General features: G+C 33.9%; 1 protein-coding gene and 5 long non-coding RNA genes across 6 annotated transcripts in view; all 6 read right to left on the reverse strand.

The window, feature by feature from the left end:
• The window catches only part of LOC143054573 (uncharacterized), a 422,571-nt gene that overhangs the window by 265,626 nt on the left and 136,620 nt on the right, over nt 1-20,325 (reverse strand). The window lies entirely within an intron of this gene.
• Nucleotides 1,301-3,759, reverse strand: LOC143053423 (uncharacterized). Its single transcript, XR_012971338.1, has 3 exons — nt 3,699-3,759; nt 3,029-3,168; nt 1,301-1,896 (listed from the first exon to the last, which is right to left on the reverse strand). It is a non-coding gene; the product is annotated as an uncharacterized LOC143053423 (long non-coding RNA).
• LOC143053424 (uncharacterized) lies at nt 5,360-7,818 on the reverse strand. Its single transcript, XR_012971339.1, has 3 exons — nt 7,758-7,818; nt 7,088-7,227; nt 5,360-5,955 (listed from the first exon to the last, which is right to left on the reverse strand). It is a non-coding gene; the product is annotated as an uncharacterized LOC143053424 (long non-coding RNA).
• LOC143053425 (uncharacterized) lies at nt 9,392-11,409 on the reverse strand. The gene is made up of 3 exons (XR_012971340.1): nt 11,349-11,409; nt 10,679-10,818; nt 9,392-9,546 (listed from the first exon to the last, which is right to left on the reverse strand). It is a non-coding gene; the product is annotated as an uncharacterized LOC143053425 (long non-coding RNA).
• On the reverse strand, nt 13,011-15,469 carry LOC143053426 (uncharacterized). The gene is made up of 3 exons (XR_012971341.1): nt 15,409-15,469; nt 14,739-14,878; nt 13,011-13,606 (listed from the first exon to the last, which is right to left on the reverse strand). It is a non-coding gene; the product is annotated as an uncharacterized LOC143053426 (long non-coding RNA).
• Nucleotides 17,071-19,529, reverse strand: LOC143053427 (uncharacterized). The gene is made up of 3 exons (XR_012971342.1): nt 19,469-19,529; nt 18,799-18,938; nt 17,071-17,666 (listed from the first exon to the last, which is right to left on the reverse strand). It is a non-coding gene; the product is annotated as an uncharacterized LOC143053427 (long non-coding RNA).

Raw genomic sequence — 20,325 nt, forward strand, 5'->3', positions numbered from 1 at the left:
TCTAAATAATTGTTATAAACCATGTAACTGAATCTATGGGCTTTTTTCTTTTTCCAGGTACCAGAAATAGGATCTAGAAAAGAAATAAGCCCATATTTTCCATCTTTTGATGTTCCCTGATCCCATAAAAAGCATTCATGGTTTCTTGCCAGGTGGCTCTTTTCTATTATTTTTTGCCTATATTTTTCAAAAAATCCCTCCATTTTAACTTACAAGTGTATGAATTTAAATTTCCAGCAAATAACCTCACTGTGACCTCTTTTTAAACTTTCAAATGAAAAAAAAACTTTTTTAAAATTTCATAAATTTAAATTTCAATTTAATTTAAAAAGTTTAATTCAAATTTAAAAAATAATTACACCATTGTTTTCCTTATTAAATTTTGAAGTTTGTAGCAAAATTTCATCCATGTAACTCGAAAAATAAGCTTACAGTTGTAGATTGAAGTGTTCAATATATGCCTTCTGACAGGAACGGGGACCCAGTTATTTGCCCCCATTGGAACACATTGAAAGTCATAGTAAATAAATGGGGTGCTGTTCGTTAAATAATTTTGATAGCCACCTTGGGACTTCTGTTTCATGTTAGGCATTAGGTTCCAAGTTTCTGAGTGCAATCTCAGTGCCTCATGACCGGCATTCCGTTGCAAAATTTTGTTTTGATTGACAACAGGGTCACTCAGTCTACTTCCGGTGAAGAATAAAGGCTAGAATTTAGACAATTTACTCCATGCACTGACGCCAGATTTTATTTAAATCAAACATTTTTTTTACAGAAATTCAAACTAGAAAGCCTACCCTTTCAAATAAATCTACATTCAGTTTCAGAACTTGTGTAATAATGACACTACACCATTTTAGAGAAAAGTTATAGTTTTTTTTTAAGAACTACATTCGTGGGTACCGGACTGGTTACCGTAACTGGGATCCTATTCCTGTCAGACTTTAACTTTTGTTCCAGACTTAAAACTTTACTTTTAAAATAAAGATATACATCTCAGTAGTTATTCTGAAAAGTTTTAATAAATTTCATCGAACAGTTACAGAGTTATTGATCCTTATCTATAACATCTCATTTCTCCTCAAATATCAGAAAATTGGTCGGATAAAATCATATATTCATGAAGTAAATTTGCTTAAAATCAGCACAACATTTTTATTTGAAAAGATATTTACATTCTGTAAATTGCACATGGTAGATAAATTCATTCATTGTATACAAATTTAGTAAAAATTAAATTTTAATGAAATTTTTTTTAATTAAAATCATTTTTTAATTAAAAAAATAAAAAATCCTTATTTTTTTTATAGGAATTACAAAAGGAAAGAAGTTAAAAGTGAAAAACTTACAAAAAATGTATATCTATGAAGGCAAATAAGTTCCTTATCATATATGAAAAGCAGTAGTTTACATGGTAATGCAATTAGTGGTAATCCAATAAAATGTAAGCCCTACTGTACACACACATGATCTCTTAGAATACACTGTCCAGCACCTGTAAATCCCCATAAAAGTGTCACTGTCAGCAATTAGTGGCAAAATTGTGTCAAGGAAGCTGACAGCATCTTCCAGTGATATAAATAATGCAAGAAAATGTAGAACATCATAAATTATCAGTCAATGGTACTGTAAATTAACATGAAAGGTGGCAAAAATCGACGTAAATCTTGCTTCAAAGCGGGTAACAGACCCCATAACAAGGGAATAAAGCATGAAACACAGTCTTCAAACAGTCAGCCAAGTTCATCTAATACACAATGGAAGAGGCTAGATGCAGAGAAGTTCTCACTTGTAGCTAAATCCGGTCAAGACGGCACCTCCTACAGTTTACCAGATGTCGAGGGAAATCCTGGATCTGCCAAGTTATTACGTCCACAGCCAAAATGTTTGAAGGTTCTGAAAGAAGAAGCTAAATCTGAGTCTCATGATGAAACACATGTTACAGATGAGTCATATAGAGTTGTTAAGATGAATAAAGTTACTCTGCTACTTAATGTAGTTGTTAAATTTCACAATTTACAAGACATTAAATGTGATAACCCAAACTTTGAACTGACAAAGTTAATTAAGTATGGATCTTGTGTAAAGTGCATATATAAATGTACAGAATGCAAGTTTACATCACCATGTGTTAACCTGTTCGATGAAATTAAAACTCCAAAACGTGGACCTAACCCTGGAGAGTTAACCCGCATGCTTGTATCTGCCTTACAGGAGACTCCTATTGGAATAAAAAGAGGAAGATTTCTGATGGCCGCAGGACTAAATATACCACCACCCACTAAAAGAACACTGCAGAGGCATTCTAATTTTGTTGCGAATGAGATTAAAGAGTTAAATGACAATGATATGAAGAAAAAACTTGAAACTGTGAAAGAAGTTAACAGAATTCGTGGTGTAAAAGAGCCGTCACATATTCCTGTAGCAATCGACACGCGTTATAACAGTATGCATATAGTAAGCACAAAAAAACCCGGACAAAATGCTTCCCAGGCAATATCATTGGCATGTGAGCAAGTGACTGACCATAAGTTCATTGTTGCATCAGTTTTTCACAATAAACTTTGCTGGACAGGTTCTTGGCTTAAAGGAAAGGGACTTAATGTAACCTGTCCAGATGGACATGCTGGTACATGTACAGCCAATGTTAAGCCAACCAACCCTTTAAGTGAATATCTCATGGGTAAAGAAATTGGACTTCAGATTGATAGGCAAAATGTGCTGGTAAAGTATGCAGTTACAGATGGAGACGGACGTGGAGCAGAAGGTATAAATGATGCACTCAAAGTTTTACACCCGTTGTGGAAAGTTGAACGCCAAGCTGACCCAATTCATCTCGGAAGATCACAGTTTCGACAAAGTAATTCTGCAAATTTTAGTTTGAACATGTTTTATGGTTCGACACGTGAAAAGAAAAAACAAGGACAGAAAGTTTTAAGTCAAGATTTGAAAGCCAGATGTAGCTTAGTTTTCAATGAAATGTGGAAAGAAAACTGTGGAAATTTGGAAAAGATTAAAAAATGCTTACCTAGAGTGCTTGATGCTACTGTGCGGTGTTATACCGGTGACTGCTCTAAATGTCCCACTAGCTCATACGTGTGTGGTGGTGGTCACACAAACTGTTGGTGGCTGAGATCCATGTACTTGGGTGCAAACAAGTTAACCAACCTGAATATGGATGACAATGACAAATTAATAATGCAGGAACTTTTAAAAATGAAACTTAGTGAGGAAGCATTAATGAAAATGAAATTTAATTTCAACACTCAAAAATGTGAAGCCGTTAACAGAGCACTAAGTGTATCCTTACCAAAAAATGTGAACTTTTCTAGAAATTTTGAAGGGAGGGCATCAGCAATAATTCACACTTTGAATAATGGTATAGCTAATTCCTGGAAACAAAAAGCAGAATGTATTGGTTTTAAAATATCACAAGGTTCATTTAAACACTTAGAGCAGATGCAAAGGGAGTGTGAACGGAACAAAGTATACCAAAATACTCCAGAAAGGAAAAAGAAAAATTTACAACAAACCGGACAGAAAATTAAGGATCATGTGGAAGAAAAGGAACAAAGTAAATTTAAAGACCGATATCAAAAAGGACAACTTGATCCCAAACTTAATACGGCATTTGTTCAAAGCACAAAGGACGATCATTCATATGGGAGAGTAATGCCTGCTAAGAAGAATATACCTACCAGAAGCTGTACTTCAAAAATTCCAAAGTCAAAGAAGACATAGCTGCATCCATCTACATCTGAAAAAGATAAAGACAAAATTAAAGGTTCTTTTAAGGACCACCAAATCTTTCAAAAAGAGTCTAAAATTGTTGTACATTTAGTCAAAATTCTTTATATATAAGCTATAGCCCTACCCCTTAAATATCTTCTAAAAATAAATCCAGGCGGCAATCTGGATAATTGGCATGGCCCTGGCAAGAATTGCGGTGCTTACAATAAATCCTGTTGTTATTTATGTGATGCGGCTCTAAATTAATGTGAGCCGCATTCACACACAAACTATTATGGCACAAATGACTGGCATCAAATGTTTTATTTAACTCTAAATAATTGTTATAAACCATGTAACTGAATCTATGGGCTTTTTTCTTTTTCCAGGTACCAGAAATAGGATCTAGAAAAGAAATAAGCCCATATTTTCCATCTTTTGATGTTCCCTGATCCCATAAAAAGCATTCATGGTTTCTTGCCAGGTGGCTCTTTTCTATTATTTTTTGCCTATATTTTTCAAAAAATCCCTCCATTTTAACTTACAAGTGTATGAATTTAAATTTCCAGCAAATAACCTCACTGTGACCTCTTTTTAAACTTTCAAATGAAAAAAAAACTTTTTTAAAATTTCATAAATTTAAATTTCAATTTAATTTAAAAAGTTTAATTCAAATTTAAAAAATAATTACACCATTGTTTTCCTTATTAAATTTTGAAGTTTGTAGCAAAATTTCATCCATGTAACTCGAAAAATAAGCTTACAGTTGTAGATTGAAGTGTTCAATATATGCCTTCTGACAGGAAGGGGACCCAGTTATTTGCCCCATTGGAACACATTGAAAGTCATAGTAAATAAATGGGGTGCTGTTCGTTAAATAATTTTGATAGCCACCTTGGGACTTCTGTTTCATGTTAGGCATTAGGTTCCAAGTTTCTGAGTGCAATCTCAGTGCCTCATGACCGGCATTCCGTTGCAAAATTTTGTTTTGATTGACAACAGGGTCACTCAGTCTACTTCCGGTGAAGAATAAAGGCTAGAATTTAGACAATTTACTCCATGCACTGACGCCAGATTTTATTTAAATCAAACATTTTTTTTACAGAAATTCAAACTAGAAAGCCTACCCTTTCAAATAAATCTACATTCAGTTTCAGAACTTGTGTAATAATGACACTACACCATTTTAGAGAAAAGTTATAGTTTTTTTTTAAGAACTACATTCGTGGGTACCGGACTGGTTACCGTAACTGGGATCCTATTCCTGTCAGACTTTAACTTTTGTTCCAGACTTAAAACTTTACTTTTAAAATAAAGATATACATCTCAGTAGTTATTCTGAAAAGTTTTAATAAATTTCATCGAACAGTTACAGAGTTATTGATCCTTATCTATAACATCTCATTTCTCCTCAAATATCAGAAAATTGGTCGGATAAAATCATATATTCATGAAGTAAATTTGCTTAAAATCAGCACAACATTTTTATTTGAAAAGATATTTACATTCTGTAAATTGCACATGGTAGATAAATTCATTCATTGTATACAAATTTAGTAAAAATTAAATTTTAATGAAATTTTTTTTAATTAAAATCATTTTTTAATTAAAAAAATAAAAAATCCTTATTTTTTTTATAGGAATTACAAAAGGAAAGAAGTTAAAAGTGAAAAACTTACAAAAAATGTATATCTATGAAGGCAAATAAGTTCCTTATCATATATGAAAAGCAGTAGTTTACATGGTAATGCAATTAGTGGTAATCCAATAAAATGTAAGCCCTACTGTACACACACATGATCTCTTAGAATACACTGTCCAGCACCTGTAAATCCCCATAAAAGTGTCACTGTCAGCAATTAGTGGCAAAATTGTGTCAAGGAAGCTGACAGCATCTTCCAGTGATATAAATAATGCAAGAAAATGTAGAACATCATAAATTATCAGTCAATGGTACTGTAAATTAACATGAAAGGTGGCAAAAATCGACGTAAATCTTGCTTCAAAGCGGGTAACAGACCCCATAACAAGGGAATAAAGCATGAAACACAGTCTTCAAACAGTCAGCCAAGTTCATCTAATACACAATGGAAGAGGCTAGATGCAGAGAAGTTCTCACTTGTAGCTAAATCCGGTCAAGACGGCACCTCCTACAGTTTACCAGATGTCGAGGGAAATCCTGGATCTGCCAAGTTATTACGTCCACAGCCAAAATGTTTGAAGGTTCTGAAAGAAGAAGCTAAATCTGAGTCTCATGATGAAACACATGTTACAGATGAGTCATATAGAGTTGTTAAGATGAATAAAGTTACTCTGCTACTTAATGTAGTTGTTAAATTTCACAATTTACAAGACATTAAATGTGATAACCCAAACTTTGAACTGACAAAGTTAATTAAGTATGGATCTTGTGTAAAGTGCATATATAAATGTACAGAATGCAAGTTTACATCACCATGTGTTAACCTGTTCGATGAAATTAAAACTCCAAAACGTGGACCTAACCCTGGAGAGTTAACCCGCATGCTTGTATCTGCCTTACAGGAGACTCCTATTGGAATAAAAAGAGGAAGATTTCTGATGGCCGCAGGACTAAATATACCACCACCCACTAAAAGAACACTGCAGAGGCATTCTAATTTTGTTGCGAATGAGATTAAAGAGTTAAATGACAATGATATGAAGAAAAAACTTGAAACTGTGAAAGAAGTTAACAGAATTCGTGGTGTAAAAGAGCCGTCACATATTCCTGTAGCAATCGACACGCGTTATAACAGTATGCATATAGTAAGCACAAAAAAACCCGGACAAAATGCTTCCCAGGCAATATCATTGGCATGTGAGCAAGTGACTGACCATAAGTTCATTGTTGCATCAGTTTTTCACAATAAACTTTGCTGGACAGGTTCTTGGCTTAAAGGAAAGGGACTTAATGTAACCTGTCCAGATGGACATGCTGGTACATGTACAGCCAATGTTAAGCCAACCAACCCTTTAAGTGAATATCTCATGGGTAAAGAAATTGGACTTCAGATTGATAGGCAAAATGTGCTGGTAAAGTATGCAGTTACAGATGGAGACGGACGTGGAGCAGAAGGTATAAATGATGCACTCAAAGTTTTACACCCGTTGTGGAAAGTTGAACGCCAAGCTGACCCAATTCATCTCGGAAGATCACAGTTTCGACAAAGTAATTCTGCAAATTTTAGTTTGAACATGTTTTATGGTTCGACACGTGAAAAGAAAAAACAAGGACAGAAAGTTTTAAGTCAAGATTTGAAAGCCAGATGTAGCTTAGTTTTCAATGAAATGTGGAAAGAAAACTGTGGAAATTTGGAAAAGATTAAAAAGTGCTTACCTAGAGTGCTTGATGCTACTGTGCGGTGTTATACCGGTGACTGCTCTAAATGTCCCACTAGCTCATACGTGTGTGGTGGTGGTCACACAAACTGTTGGTGGCTGAGATCCATGTACTTGGGTGCAAACAAGTTAACCAACCTGAATATGGATGACAATGACAAATTAATAATGCAGGAACTTTTAAAAATGAAACTTAGTGAGGAAGCATTAATGAAAATGAAATTTAATTTCAACACTCAAAAATGTGAAGCCGTTAACAGAGCACTAAGTGTATCCTTACCAAAAAATGTGAACTTTTCTAGAAATTTTGAAGGGAGGGCATCAGCAATAATTCACACTTTGAATAATGGTATAGCTAATTCCTGGAAACAAAAAGCAGAATGTATTGGTTTTAAAATATCACAAGGTTCATTTAAACACTTAGAGCAGATGCAAAGGGAGTGTGAACGGAACAAAGTATACCAAAATACTCCAGAAAGGAAAAAGAAAAATTTACAACAAACCGGACAGAAAATTAAGGATCATGTGGAAGAAAAGGAACAAAGTAAATTTAAAGACCGATATCAAAAAGGACAACTTGATCCCAAACTTAATACGGCATTTGTTCAAAGCACAAAGGACGATCATTCATATGGGAGAGTAATGCCTGCTAAGAAGAATATACCTACCAGAAGCTGTACTTCAAAAATTCCAAAGTCAAAGAAGACATAGCTGCATCCATCTACATCTGAAAAAGATAAAGACAAAATTAAAGGTTCTTTTAAGGACCACCAAATCTTTCAAAAAGAGTCTAAAATTGTTGTACATTTAGTCAAAATTCTTTATATATAAGCTATAGCCCTACCCCTTAAATATCTTCTAAAAATAAATCCAGGCGGCAATCTGGATAATTGGCATGGCCCTGGCAAGAATTGCGGTGCTTACAATAAATCCTGTTGTTATTTATGTGATGCGGCTCTAAATTAATGTGAGCCGCATTCACACACAAACTATTATGGCACAAATGACTGGCATCAAATGATTTATTTAACTCTAAATAATTGTTATAAACCATGTAACTGAATCTATGGGCTTTTTTCTTTTTCCAGGTACCAGAAATAGGATCTAGAAAAGAAATAAGCCCATATTTTCCATCTTTTGATGTTCCCTGATCCCATAAAAAGCATTCATGGTTTCTTGCCAGGTGGCTCTTTTCTATTATTTTTTGCCTATATTTTTCAAAAAATCCCTCCATTTTAACTTACAAGTGTATGAATTTAAATTTCCAGCAAATAACCTCACTGTGACCTCTTTTTAAACTTTCAAATGAAAAAAAAACTTTTTTAAAATTTCATAAATTTAAATTTCAATTTAATTTAAAAAGTTTAATTCAAATTTAAAAAATAATTACACCATTGTTTTCCTTATTAAATTTTGAAGTTTGTAGCAAAATTTCATCCATGTAACTCGAAAAATAAGCTTACAGTTGTAGATTGAAGTGTTCAATATATGCCTTCTGTCAGACTTTAACTTTTGTTCCAGACTTAAAACTTTACTTTTAAAATAAAGATATACATCTCAGTAGTTATTCTGAAAAGTTTTAATAAATTTCATCGAACAGTTACAGAGTTATTGATCCTTATCTATAACATCTCATTTCTCCTCAAATATCAGAAAATTGGTCGGATAAAATCATATATTCATGAAGTAAATTTGCTTAAAATCAGCACAACATTTTTATTTGAAAAGATATTTACATTCTGTAAATTGCACATGGTAGATAAATTCATTCATTGTATACAAATTTAGTAAAAATTAAATTTTAATGAAATTTTTTTTAATTAAAATCATTTTTTAATTAAAAAAATAAAAAATCCTTATTTTTTTTATAGGAATTACAAAAGGAAAGAAGTTAAAAGTGAAAAACTTACAAAAAATGTATATCTATGAAGGCAAATAAGTTCCTTATCATATATGAAAAGCAGTAGTTTACATGGTAATGCAATTAGTGGTAATCCAATAAAATGTAAGCCCTACTGTACACACACATGATCTCTTAGAATACACTGTCCAGCACCTGTAAATCCCCATAAAAGTGTCACTGTCAGCAATTAGTGGCAAAATTGTGTCAAGGAAGCTGACAGCATCTTCCAGTGATATAAATAATGCAAGAAAATGTAGAACATCATAAATTATCAGTCAATGGTACTGTAAATTAACATGAAAGGTGGCAAAAATCGACGTAAATCTTGCTTCAAAGCGGGTAACAGACCCCATAACAAGGGAATAAAGCATGAAACACAGTCTTCAAACAGTGAGCCAAGTTCATCTAATACACAATGGAAGAGGCTAGATGCAGAGAAGTTCTCACTTGTAGCTAAATCCGGTCAAGACGGCACCTCCTACAGTTTACCAGATGTCGAGGGAAATCCTGGATCTGCCAAGTTATTACGTCCACAGCCAAAATGTTTGAAGGTTCTGAAAGAAGAAGCTAAATCTGAGTCTCATGATGAAACACATGTTACAGATGAGTCATATAGAGTTGTTAAGATGAATAAAGTTACTCTGCTACTTAATGTAGTTGTTAAATTTCACAATTTACAAGACATTAAATGTGATAACCCAAACTTTGAACTGACAAAGTTAATTAAGTATGGATCTTGTGTAAAGTGCATATATAAATGTACAGAATGCAAGTTTACATCACCATGTGTTAACCTGTTCGATGAAATTAAAACTCCAAAACGTGGACCTAACCCTGGAGAGTTAACCCGCATGCTTGTATCTGCCTTACAGGAGACTCCTATTGGAATAAAAAGAGGAAGATTTCTGATGGCCGCAGGACTAAATATACCACCACCCACTAAAAGAACACTGCAGAGGCATTCTAATTTTGTTGCGAATGAGATTAAAGAGTTAAATGACAATGATATGAAGAAAAAACTTGAAACTGTGAAAGAAGTTAACAGAATTCGTGGTGTAAAAGAGCCGTCACATATTCCTGTAGCAATCGACACGCGTTATAACAGTATGCATATAGTAAGCACAAAAAAACCCGGACAAAATGCTTCCCAGGCAATATCATTGGCATGTGAGCAAGTGACTGACCATAAGTTCATTGTTGCATCAGTTTTTCACAATAAACTTTGCTGGACAGGTTCTTGGCTTAAAGGAAAGGGACTTAATGTAACCTGTCCAGATGGACATGCTGGTACATGTACAGCCAATGTTAAGCCAACCAACCCTTTAAGTGAATATCTCATGGGTAAAGAAATTGGACTTCAGATTGATAGGCAAAATGTGCTGGTAAAGTATGCAGTTACAGATGGAGACGGACGTGGAGCAGAAGGTATAAATGATGCACTCAAAGTTTTACACCCGTTGTGGAAAGTTGAACGCCAAGCTGACCCAATTCATCTCGGAAGATCACAGTTTCGACAAAGTAATTCTGCAAATTTTAGTTTGAACATGTTTTATGGTTCGACACGTGAAAAGAAAAAACAAGGACAGAAAGTTTTAAGTCAAGATTTGAAAGCCAGATGTAGCTTAGTTTTCAATGAAATGTGGAAAGAAAACTGTGGAAATTTGGAAAAGATTAAAAAATGCTTACCTAGAGTGCTTGATGCTACTGTGCGGTGTTATACCGGTGACTGCTCTAAATGTCCCACTAGCTCATACGTGTGTGGTGGTGGTCACACAAACTGTTGGTGGCTGAGATCCATGTACTTGGGTGCAAACAAGTTAACCAACCTGAATATGGATGACAATGACAAATTAATAATGCAGGAACTTTTAAAAATGAAACTTAGTGAGGAAGCATTAATGAAAATGAAATTTAATTTCAACACTCAAAAATGTGAAGCCGTTAACAGAGCACTAAGTGTATCCTTACCAAAAAATGTGAACTTTTCTAGAAATTTTGAAGGGAGGGCATCAGCAATAATTCACACTTTGAATAATGGTATAGCTAATTCCTGGAAACAAAAAGCAGAATGTATTGGTTTTAAAATATCACAAGGTTCATTTAAACACTTAGAGCAGATGCAAAGGGAGTGTGAACGGAACAAAGTATACCAAAATACTCCAGAAAGGAAAAAGAAAAATTTACAACAAACCGGACAGAAAATTAAGGATCATGTGGAAGAAAAGGAACAAAGTAAATTTAAAGACCGATATCAAAAAGGACAACTTGATCCCAAACTTAATACGGCATTTGTTCAAAGCACAAAGGACGATCATTCATATGGGAGAGTAATGCCTGCTAAGAAGAATATACCTACCAGAAGCTGTACTTCAAAAATTCCAAAGTCAAAGAAGACATAGCTGCATCCATCTACATCTGAAAAAGATAAAGACAAAATTAAAGGTTCTTTTAAGGACCACCAAATCTTTCAAAAAGAGTCTAAAATTGTTGTACATTTAGTCAAAATTCTTTATATATAAGCTATAGCCCTACCCCTTAAATATCTTCTAAAAATAAATCCAGGCGGCAATCTGGATAATTGGCATGGCCCTGGCAAGAATTGCGGTGCTTACAATAAATCCTGTTGTTATTTATGTGATGCGGCTCTAAATTAATGTGAGCCGCATTCACACACAAACTATTATGGCACAAATGACTGGCATCAAATGTTTTATTTAACTCTAAATAATTGTTATAAACCATGTAACTGAATCTATGGGCTTTTTTCTTTTTCCAGGTACCAGAAATAGGATCTAGAAAAGAAATAAGCCCATATTTTCCATCTTTTGATGTTCCCTGATCCCATAAAAAGCATTCATGGTTTCTTGCCAGGTGGCTCTTTTCTATTATTTTTTGCCTATATTTTTCAAAAAATCCCTCCATTTTAACTTACAAGTGTATGAATTTAAATTTCCAGCAAATAACCTCACTGTGACCTCTTTTTAAACTTTCAAATGAAAAAAAAACTTTTTTAAAATTTCATAAATTTAAATTTCAATTTAATTTAAAAAGTTTAATTCAAATTTAAAAAATAATTACACCATTGTTTTCCTTATTAAATTTTGAAGTTTGTAGCAAAATTTCATCCATGTAACTCGAAAAATAAGCTTACAGTTGTAGATTGAAGTGTTCAATATATGCCTTCTGACAGGAACGGGGACCCAGTTATTTGCCCCATTGGAACACATTGAAAGTCATAGTAAATAAATGGGGTGCTGTTCGTTAAATAATTTTGATAGCCACCTTGGGACTTCTGTTTCATGTTAGGCATTAGGTTCCAAGTTTCTGAGTGCAATCTCAGTGCCTCATGACCGGCATTCCGTTGCAAAATTTTGTTTTGATTGACAACAGGGTCACTCAGTCTACTTCCGGTGAAGAATAAAGGCTAGAATTTAGACAATTTACTCCATGCACTGACGCCAGATTTTATTTAAATCAAACATTTTTTTTACAGAAATTCAAACTAGAAAGCCTACCCTTTCAAATAAATCTACATTCAGTTTCAGAACTTGTGTAATAATGACACTACACCATTTTAGAGAAAAGTTATAGTTTTTTTTTAAGAACTACATTCGTGGGTACCGGACTGGTTACCGTAACTGGGATCCTATTCCTGTCAGACTTTAACTTTTGTTCCAGACTTAAAACTTTACTTTTAAAATAAAGATATACATCTCAGTAGTTATTCTGAAAAGTTTTAATAAATTTCATCGAACAGTTACAGAGTTATTGATCCTTATCTATAACATCTCATTTCTCCTCAAATATCAGAAAATTGGTCGGATAAAATCATATATTCATGAAGTAAATTTGCTTAAAATCAGCACAACATTTTTATTTGAAAAGATATTTACATTCTGTAAATTGCACATGGTAGATAAATTCATTCATTGTATACAAATTTAGTAAAAATTAAATTTTAATGAAATTTTTTTTAATTAAAATCATTTTTTAATTAAAAAAATAAAAAATCCTTATTTTTTTTATAGGAATTACAAAAGGAAAGAAGTTAAAAGTGAAAAACTTACAAAAAATGTATATCTATGAAGGCAAATAAGTTCCTTATCATATATGAAAAGCAGTAGTTTACATGGTAATGCAATTAGTGGTAATCCAATAAAATGTAAGCCCTACTGTACACACACATGATCTCTTAGAATACACTGTCCAGCACCTGTAAATCCCCATAAAAGTGTCACTGTCAGCAATTAGTGGCAAAATTGTGTCAAGGAAGCTGACAGCATCTTCCAGTGATATAAATAATGCAAGAAAATGTAGAACATCATAAATTATCAGTCAATGGTACTGTAAATTAACATGAAAGGTGGCAAAAATCGACGTAAATCTTGCTTCAAAGCGGGTAACAGACCCCATAACAAGGGAATAAAGCATGAAACACAGTCTTCAAACAGTCAGCCAAGTTCATCTAATACACAATGGAAGAGGCTAGATGCAGAGAAGTTCTCACTTGTAGCTAAATCCGGTCAAGACGGCACCTCCTACAGTTTACCAGATGTCGAGGGAAATCCTGGATCTGCCAAGTTATTACGTCCACAGCCAAAATGTTTGAAGGTTCTGAAAGAAGAAGCTAAATCTGAGTCTCATGATGAAACACATGTTACAGATGAGTCATATAGAGTTGTTAAGATGAATAAAGTTACTCTGCTACTTAATGTAGTTGTTAAATTTCACAATTTACAAGACATTAAATGTGATAACCCAAACTTTGAACTGACAAAGTTAATTAAGTATGGATCTTGTGTAAAGTGCATATATAAATGTACAGAATGCAAGTTTACATCACCATGTGTTAACCTGTTCGATGAAATTAAAACTCCAAAACGTGGACCTAACCCTGGAGAGTTAACCCGCATGCTTGTATCTGCCTTACAGGAGACTCCTATTGGAATAAAAAGAGGAAGATTTCTGATGGCCGCAGGACTAAATATACCACCACCCACTAAAAGAACACTGCAGAGGCATTCTAATTTTGTTGCGAATGAGATTAAAGAGTTAAATGACAATGATATGAAGAAAAAACTTGAAACTGTGAAAGAAGTTAACAGAATTCGTGGTGTAAAAGAGCCGTCACATATTCCTGTAGCAATCGACACGCGTTATAACAGTATGCATATAGTAAGCACAAAAAAACCCGGACAAAATGCTTCCCAGGCAATATCATTGGCATGTGAGCAAGTGACTGACCATAAGTTCATTGTTGCATCAGTTTTTCACAATAAACTTTGCTGGACAGGTTCTTGGCTTAAAGGAAAGGGACTTAATGTAACCTGTCCAGATGGACATGCTGGTACATGTACAGCCAATGTTAAGCCAACCAACCCTTTAAGTGAATATCTCATGGGTAAAGAAATTGGACTTCAGATTGATAGGCAAAATGTGCTGGTAAAGTATGCAGTTACAGATGGAGACGGACGTGGAGCAGAAGGTATAAATGATGCACTCAAAGTTTTACACCCGTTGTGGAAAGTTGAACGCCAAGCTGACCCAATTCATCTCGGAAGATCACAGTTTCGACAAAGTAATTCTGCAAATTTTAGTTTGAACATGTTTTATGGTTCGACACGTGAAAAGAAAAAACAAGGACAGAAAGTTTTAAGTCAAGATTTGAAAGCCAGATGTAGCTTAGTTTTCAATGAAATGTGGAAAGAAAACTGTGGAAATTTGGAAAAGATTAAAAAATGCTTACCTAGAGTGCTTGATGCTACTGTGCGGTGTTATACCGGTGACTGCTCTAAATGTCCCACTAGCTCATACGTGTGTGGTGGTGGTCACACAAACTGTTGGTGGCTGAGATCCATGTACTTGGGTGCAAACAAGTTAACCAACCTGAATATGGATGACAATGACAAATTAATAATGCAGGAACTTTTAAAAATGAAACTTAGTGAGGAAGCATTAATGAAAATGAAATTTAATTTCAACACTCAAAAATGTGAAGCCGTTAACAGAGCACTAAGTGTATCCTTACCAAAAAATGTGAACTTTTCTAGAAATTTTGAAGGGAGGGCATCAGCAATAATTCACACTTTGAATAATGGTATAGCTAATTCCTGGAAACAAAAAGCAGAATGTATTGGTTTTAAAATATCACAAGGTTCATTTAAACACTTAGAGCAGATGCAAAGGGAGTGTGAACGGAACAAAGTATACCAAAATACTCCAGAAAGGAAAAAGAAAAATTTACAACAAACCGGACAGAAAATTAAGGATCATGTGGAAGAAAAGGAACAAAGTAAATTTAAAGACCGATATCAAAAAGGACAACTTGATCCCAAACTTAATACGGCATTTGTTCAAAGCACAAAGGACGATCATTCATATGGGAGAGTAATGCCTGCTAAGAAGAATATACCTACCAGAAGCTGTACTTCAAAAATTCCAAAGTCAAAGAAGACATAGCTGCATCCATCTACATCTGAAAAAGATAAAGACAAAATTAAAGGTTCTTTTAAGGACCACCAAATCTTTCAAAAAGAGTCTAAAATTGTTGTACATTTAGTCAAAATTCTTTATATATAAGCTATAGCCCTACCCCTTAAATATCTTCTAAAAATAAATCCAGGCGGCAATCTGGATAATTGGCATGGCCCTGGCAAGAATTGCGGTGCTTACAATAAATCCTGTTGTTATTTATGTGATGCGGCTCTAAATTAATGTGAGCCGCATTCACACACAAACTATTATGGCACAAATGACTGGCATCAAATGTTTTATTTAACTCTAAATAATTGTTATAAACCATGTAACTGAATCTATGGGCTTTTTTCTTTTTCCAGGTACCAGAAATAGGATCTAGAAAAGAAATAAGCCCATATTTTCCATCTTTTGATGTTCCCTGATCCCATAAAAAGCATTCATGGTTTCTTGCCAGGTGGCTCTTTTCTATTATTTTTTGCCTATATTTTTCAAAAAATCCCTCCATTTTAACTTACAAGTGTATGAATTTAAATTTCCAGCAAATAACCTCACTGTGACCTCTTTTTAAACTTTCAAATGAAAAAAAAACTTTTTTAAAATTTCATAAATTTAAATTTCAATTTAATTTAAAAAGTTTAATTCAAATTTAAAAAATAATTACACCATTGTTTTCCTTATTAAATTTTGAAGTTTGTAGCAAAATTTCATCCATGTAACTCGAAAAATAAGCTTACAGTTGTAGATTGAAGTGTTCAATATATGCCTTCTGACAGGAACGGGGACCCAGTTATTTGCCCCATTGGAACACATTGAAAGTCATAGTAAATAAATGGGGTGCTGTTCGTTAAATAATTTTGATAGCCACCTTGGGACTTCTGTTTCATGTTAGGCATTAGGTTCCAAGTTTCTGAGTGCAATCTCAGTGCCTCATGACCGGCATTCCGTTGCAAAATTTTGTTTTGATTGACAACAGGGTCACTCAGTCTACTTCCGGTGAAGAATAAAGGCTAGAATTTAGACAATTTACTCCATGCACTGACGCCAGATTTTATTTAAATCAAACATTTTTTTTACAGAAATTCAAACTAGAAAGCCTACCCTTTCAAATAAATCTACATTCAGTTTCAGAACTTGTGTAATAATGACACTACACCATTTTAGAGAAAAGTTATAGTTTTTTTTTAAGAACTACATTCGTGGGTACCGGACTGGTTACCGTAACTGGGATCCTATTCCTGTCAGACTTTAACTTTTGTTCCAGACTTAAAACTTTACTTTTAAAATAAAGATATACATCTCAGTAGTTATTCTGAAAAGTTTTAATAAATTTCATCGAACAGTTACAGAGTTATTGATCCTTATCTATAACATCTCATTTCTCCTCAAATATCAGAAAATTGGTCGGATAAAATCATATATTCATGAAGTAAATTTGCTTAAAATCAGCACAACATTTTTATTTGAAAAGATATTTACATTCTGTAAATTGCACATGGTAGATAAATTCATTCATTGTATACAAATTTAGTAAAAATTAAATTTTAATGAAATTTTTTTTAATTAAAATCATTTTTTAATTAAAAAAATAAAAAATCCTTATTTTTTTTATAGGAATTACAAAAGGAAAGAAGTTAAAAGTGAAAAACTTACAAAAAATGTATATCTATGAAGGCAAATAAGTTCCTTATCATATATGAAAAGCAGTAGTTTACATGGTAATGCAATTAGTGGTAATCCAATAAAATGTAAGCCCTACTGTACACACACATGATCTCTTAGAATACACTGTCCAGCACCTGTAAATCCCCATAAAAGTGTCACTGTCAGCAATTAGTGGCAAAATTGTGTCAAGGAAGCTGACAGCATCTTCCAGTGATATAAATAATGCAAGAAAATGTAGAACATCATAAATTATCAGTCAATGGTACTGTAAATTAACATGAAAGGTGGCAAAAATCGACGTAAATCTTGCTTCAAAGCGGGTAACAGACCCCATAACAAGGGAATAAAGCATGAAACACAGTCTTCAAACAGTCAGCCAAGTTCATCTAATACACAATGGAAGAGGCTAGATGCAGAGAAGTTCTCACTTGTAGCTAAATCCGGTCAAGACGGCACCTCCTACAGTTTACCAGATGTCGAGGGAAATCCTGGATCTGCCAAGTTATTACGTCCACAGCCAAAATGTTTGAAGGTTCTGAAAGAAGAAGCTAAATCTGAGTCTCATGATGAAACACATGTTACAGATGAGTCATATAGAGTTGTTAAGATGAATAAAGTTACTCTGCTACTTAATGTAGTTGTTAAATTTCACAATTTACAAGACATTAAATGTGATAACCCAAACTTTGAACTGACAAAGTTAATTAAGTATGGATCTTGTGTAAAGTGCATATATAAATGTACAGAATGCAAGTTTACATCACCATGTGTTAACCTGTTCGATGAAATTAAAACTCCAAAACGTGGACCTAACCCTGGAGAGTTAACCCGCATGCTTGTATCTGCCTTACAGGAGACTCCTATTGGAATAAAAAGAGGAAGATTTCTGATGGCCGCAGGACTAAATATACCACCACCCACTAAAAGAACACTGCAGAGGCATTCTAATTTTGTTGCGAATGAGATTAAAGAGTTAAATGACAATGATATGAAGAAAAAACTTGAAACTGTGAAAGAAGTTAACAGAATTCGTGGTGTAAAAGAGCCGTCACATATTCCTGTAGCAATCGACACGCGTTATAACAGTATGCATATAGTAAGCACAAAAAAACCCGGACAAAATGCTTCCCAGGCAATATCATTGGCATGTGAGCAAGTGACTGACCATAAGTTCATTGTTGCATCAGTTTTTCACAATAAACTTTGCTGGACAGGTTCTTGGCTTAAAGGAAAGGGACTTAATGTAACCTGTCCAGATGGACATGCTGGTACATGTACAGCCAATGTTAAGCCAACCAACCCTTTAAGTGAATATCTCATGGGTAAAGAAATTGGACTTCAGATTGATAGGCAAAATGTGCTGGTAAAGTATGCAGTTACAGATGGAGACGGACGTGGAGCAGAAGGTATAAATGATGCACTCAAAGTTTTACACCCGTTGTGGAAAGTTGAACGCCAAGCTGACCCAATTCATCTCGGAAGATCACAGTTTCGACAAAGTAATTCTGCAAATTTTAGTTTGAACATGTTTTATGGTTCGACACGTGAAAAGAAAAAACAAGGACAGAAAGTTTTAAGTCAAGATTTGAAAGCCAGATGTAGCTTAGTTTTCAATGAAATGTGGAAAGAAAACTGTGGAAATTTGGAAAAGATTAAAAAATGCTTACCTAGAGTGCTTGATGCTACTGTGCGGTGTTATACCGGTGACTGCTCTAAATGTCCCACTAGCTCATACGTGTGTGGTGGTGGTCACACAAACTGTTGGTGGCTGAGATCCATGTACTTGGGTGCAAACAAGTTAACCAACCTGAATATGGATGACAATGACAAATTAATAATGCAGGAACTTTTAAAAATGAAACTTAGTGAGGAAGCATTAATGAAAATGAAATTTAATTTCAACACTCAAAAATGTGAAGCCGTTAACAGAGCACTAAGTGTATCCTTACCAAAAAATGTGAACTTTTCTAGAAATTTTGAAGGGAGGGCATCAGCAATAATTCACACTTTGAATAATGGTATAGCTAATTCCTGGAAACAAAAAGCAGAATGTATTGGTTTTAAAATATCACAAGGTTCATTTAAACACTTAGAGCAGATGCAAAGGGAGTGTGAACGGAACAAAGTATACCAAAATACTCCAGAAAGGAAAAAGAAAAAATTACAACAAACCGGACAGAAAATTAAGGATCATGTGGAAGAAAAGGAACAAAGTAAATTTAAAGACCGATATCAAAAAGGACAACTTGATCCCAAACTTAATACGGCATTTGTTCAAAGCACAAAGGACGATCATTCATATGGGAGAGTAATGCCTGCTAAGAAGAATATACCTACCAGAAGCTGTACTTCAAAAATTCCAAAGTCAAAGAAGACATAGCTGCATCCATCTACATCTGAAAAAGATAAAGACAAAATTAAAGGTTCTTTTAAGGACCACCAAATCTTTCAAAAAGAGTCTAAAATTGTTGTACATTTAGTCAAAATTCTTTATATATAAGCTATAGCCCTACCCCTTAAATATCTTCTAAAAATAAATCCAGGCGGCAATCTGGATAATTGGCATGGCCCTGGCAAGAATTGCGGTGCTTACAATAAATCCTGTTGTTATTTATGTGATGCGGCTCTAAATTAATGTGAGCCGCATTCACACACAAACTATTATGGCACAAATGACTGGCATCAAATGTTTTATTTAACTCTAAATAATTGTTATAAACCATGTAACTGAATCTATGGGCTTTTTTCTTTTTCCAGGTACCAGAAATAGGATCTAGAAAAGAAATAAGCCCATATTTTCCATCTTTTGATGTTCCCTGATCCCATAAAAAGCATTCATGGTTTCTTGCCAGGTGGCTCTTTTCTATTATTTTTTGCCTATATTTTTCAAAAAATCCCTCCATTTTAACTTACAAGTGTATGAATTTAAATTTCCAGCAAATAACCTCACTGTGACCTCTTTTTAAACTTTCAAATGAAAAAAAAACTTTTTTAAAATTTCATAAATTTAAATTTCAATTTAATTTAAAAAGTTTAATTCAAATTTAAAAAATAATTACACCATTGTTTTCCTTATTAAATTTTGAAGTTTGTAGCAAAATTTCATCCATGTAACTCGAAAAATAAGCTTACAGTTGTAGATTGAAGTGTTCAATATATGCCTTCTGACAGGAACGGGGACCCAGTTATTTGCC

The sequence above is a fragment of the Mytilus galloprovincialis genome, chromosome 12 (assembly GCF_965363235.1).
Source record: "Mytilus galloprovincialis chromosome 12, xbMytGall1.hap1.1, whole genome shotgun sequence".
Taxonomy (NCBI): domain Eukaryota; kingdom Metazoa; phylum Mollusca; class Bivalvia; order Mytilida; family Mytilidae; genus Mytilus; species Mytilus galloprovincialis.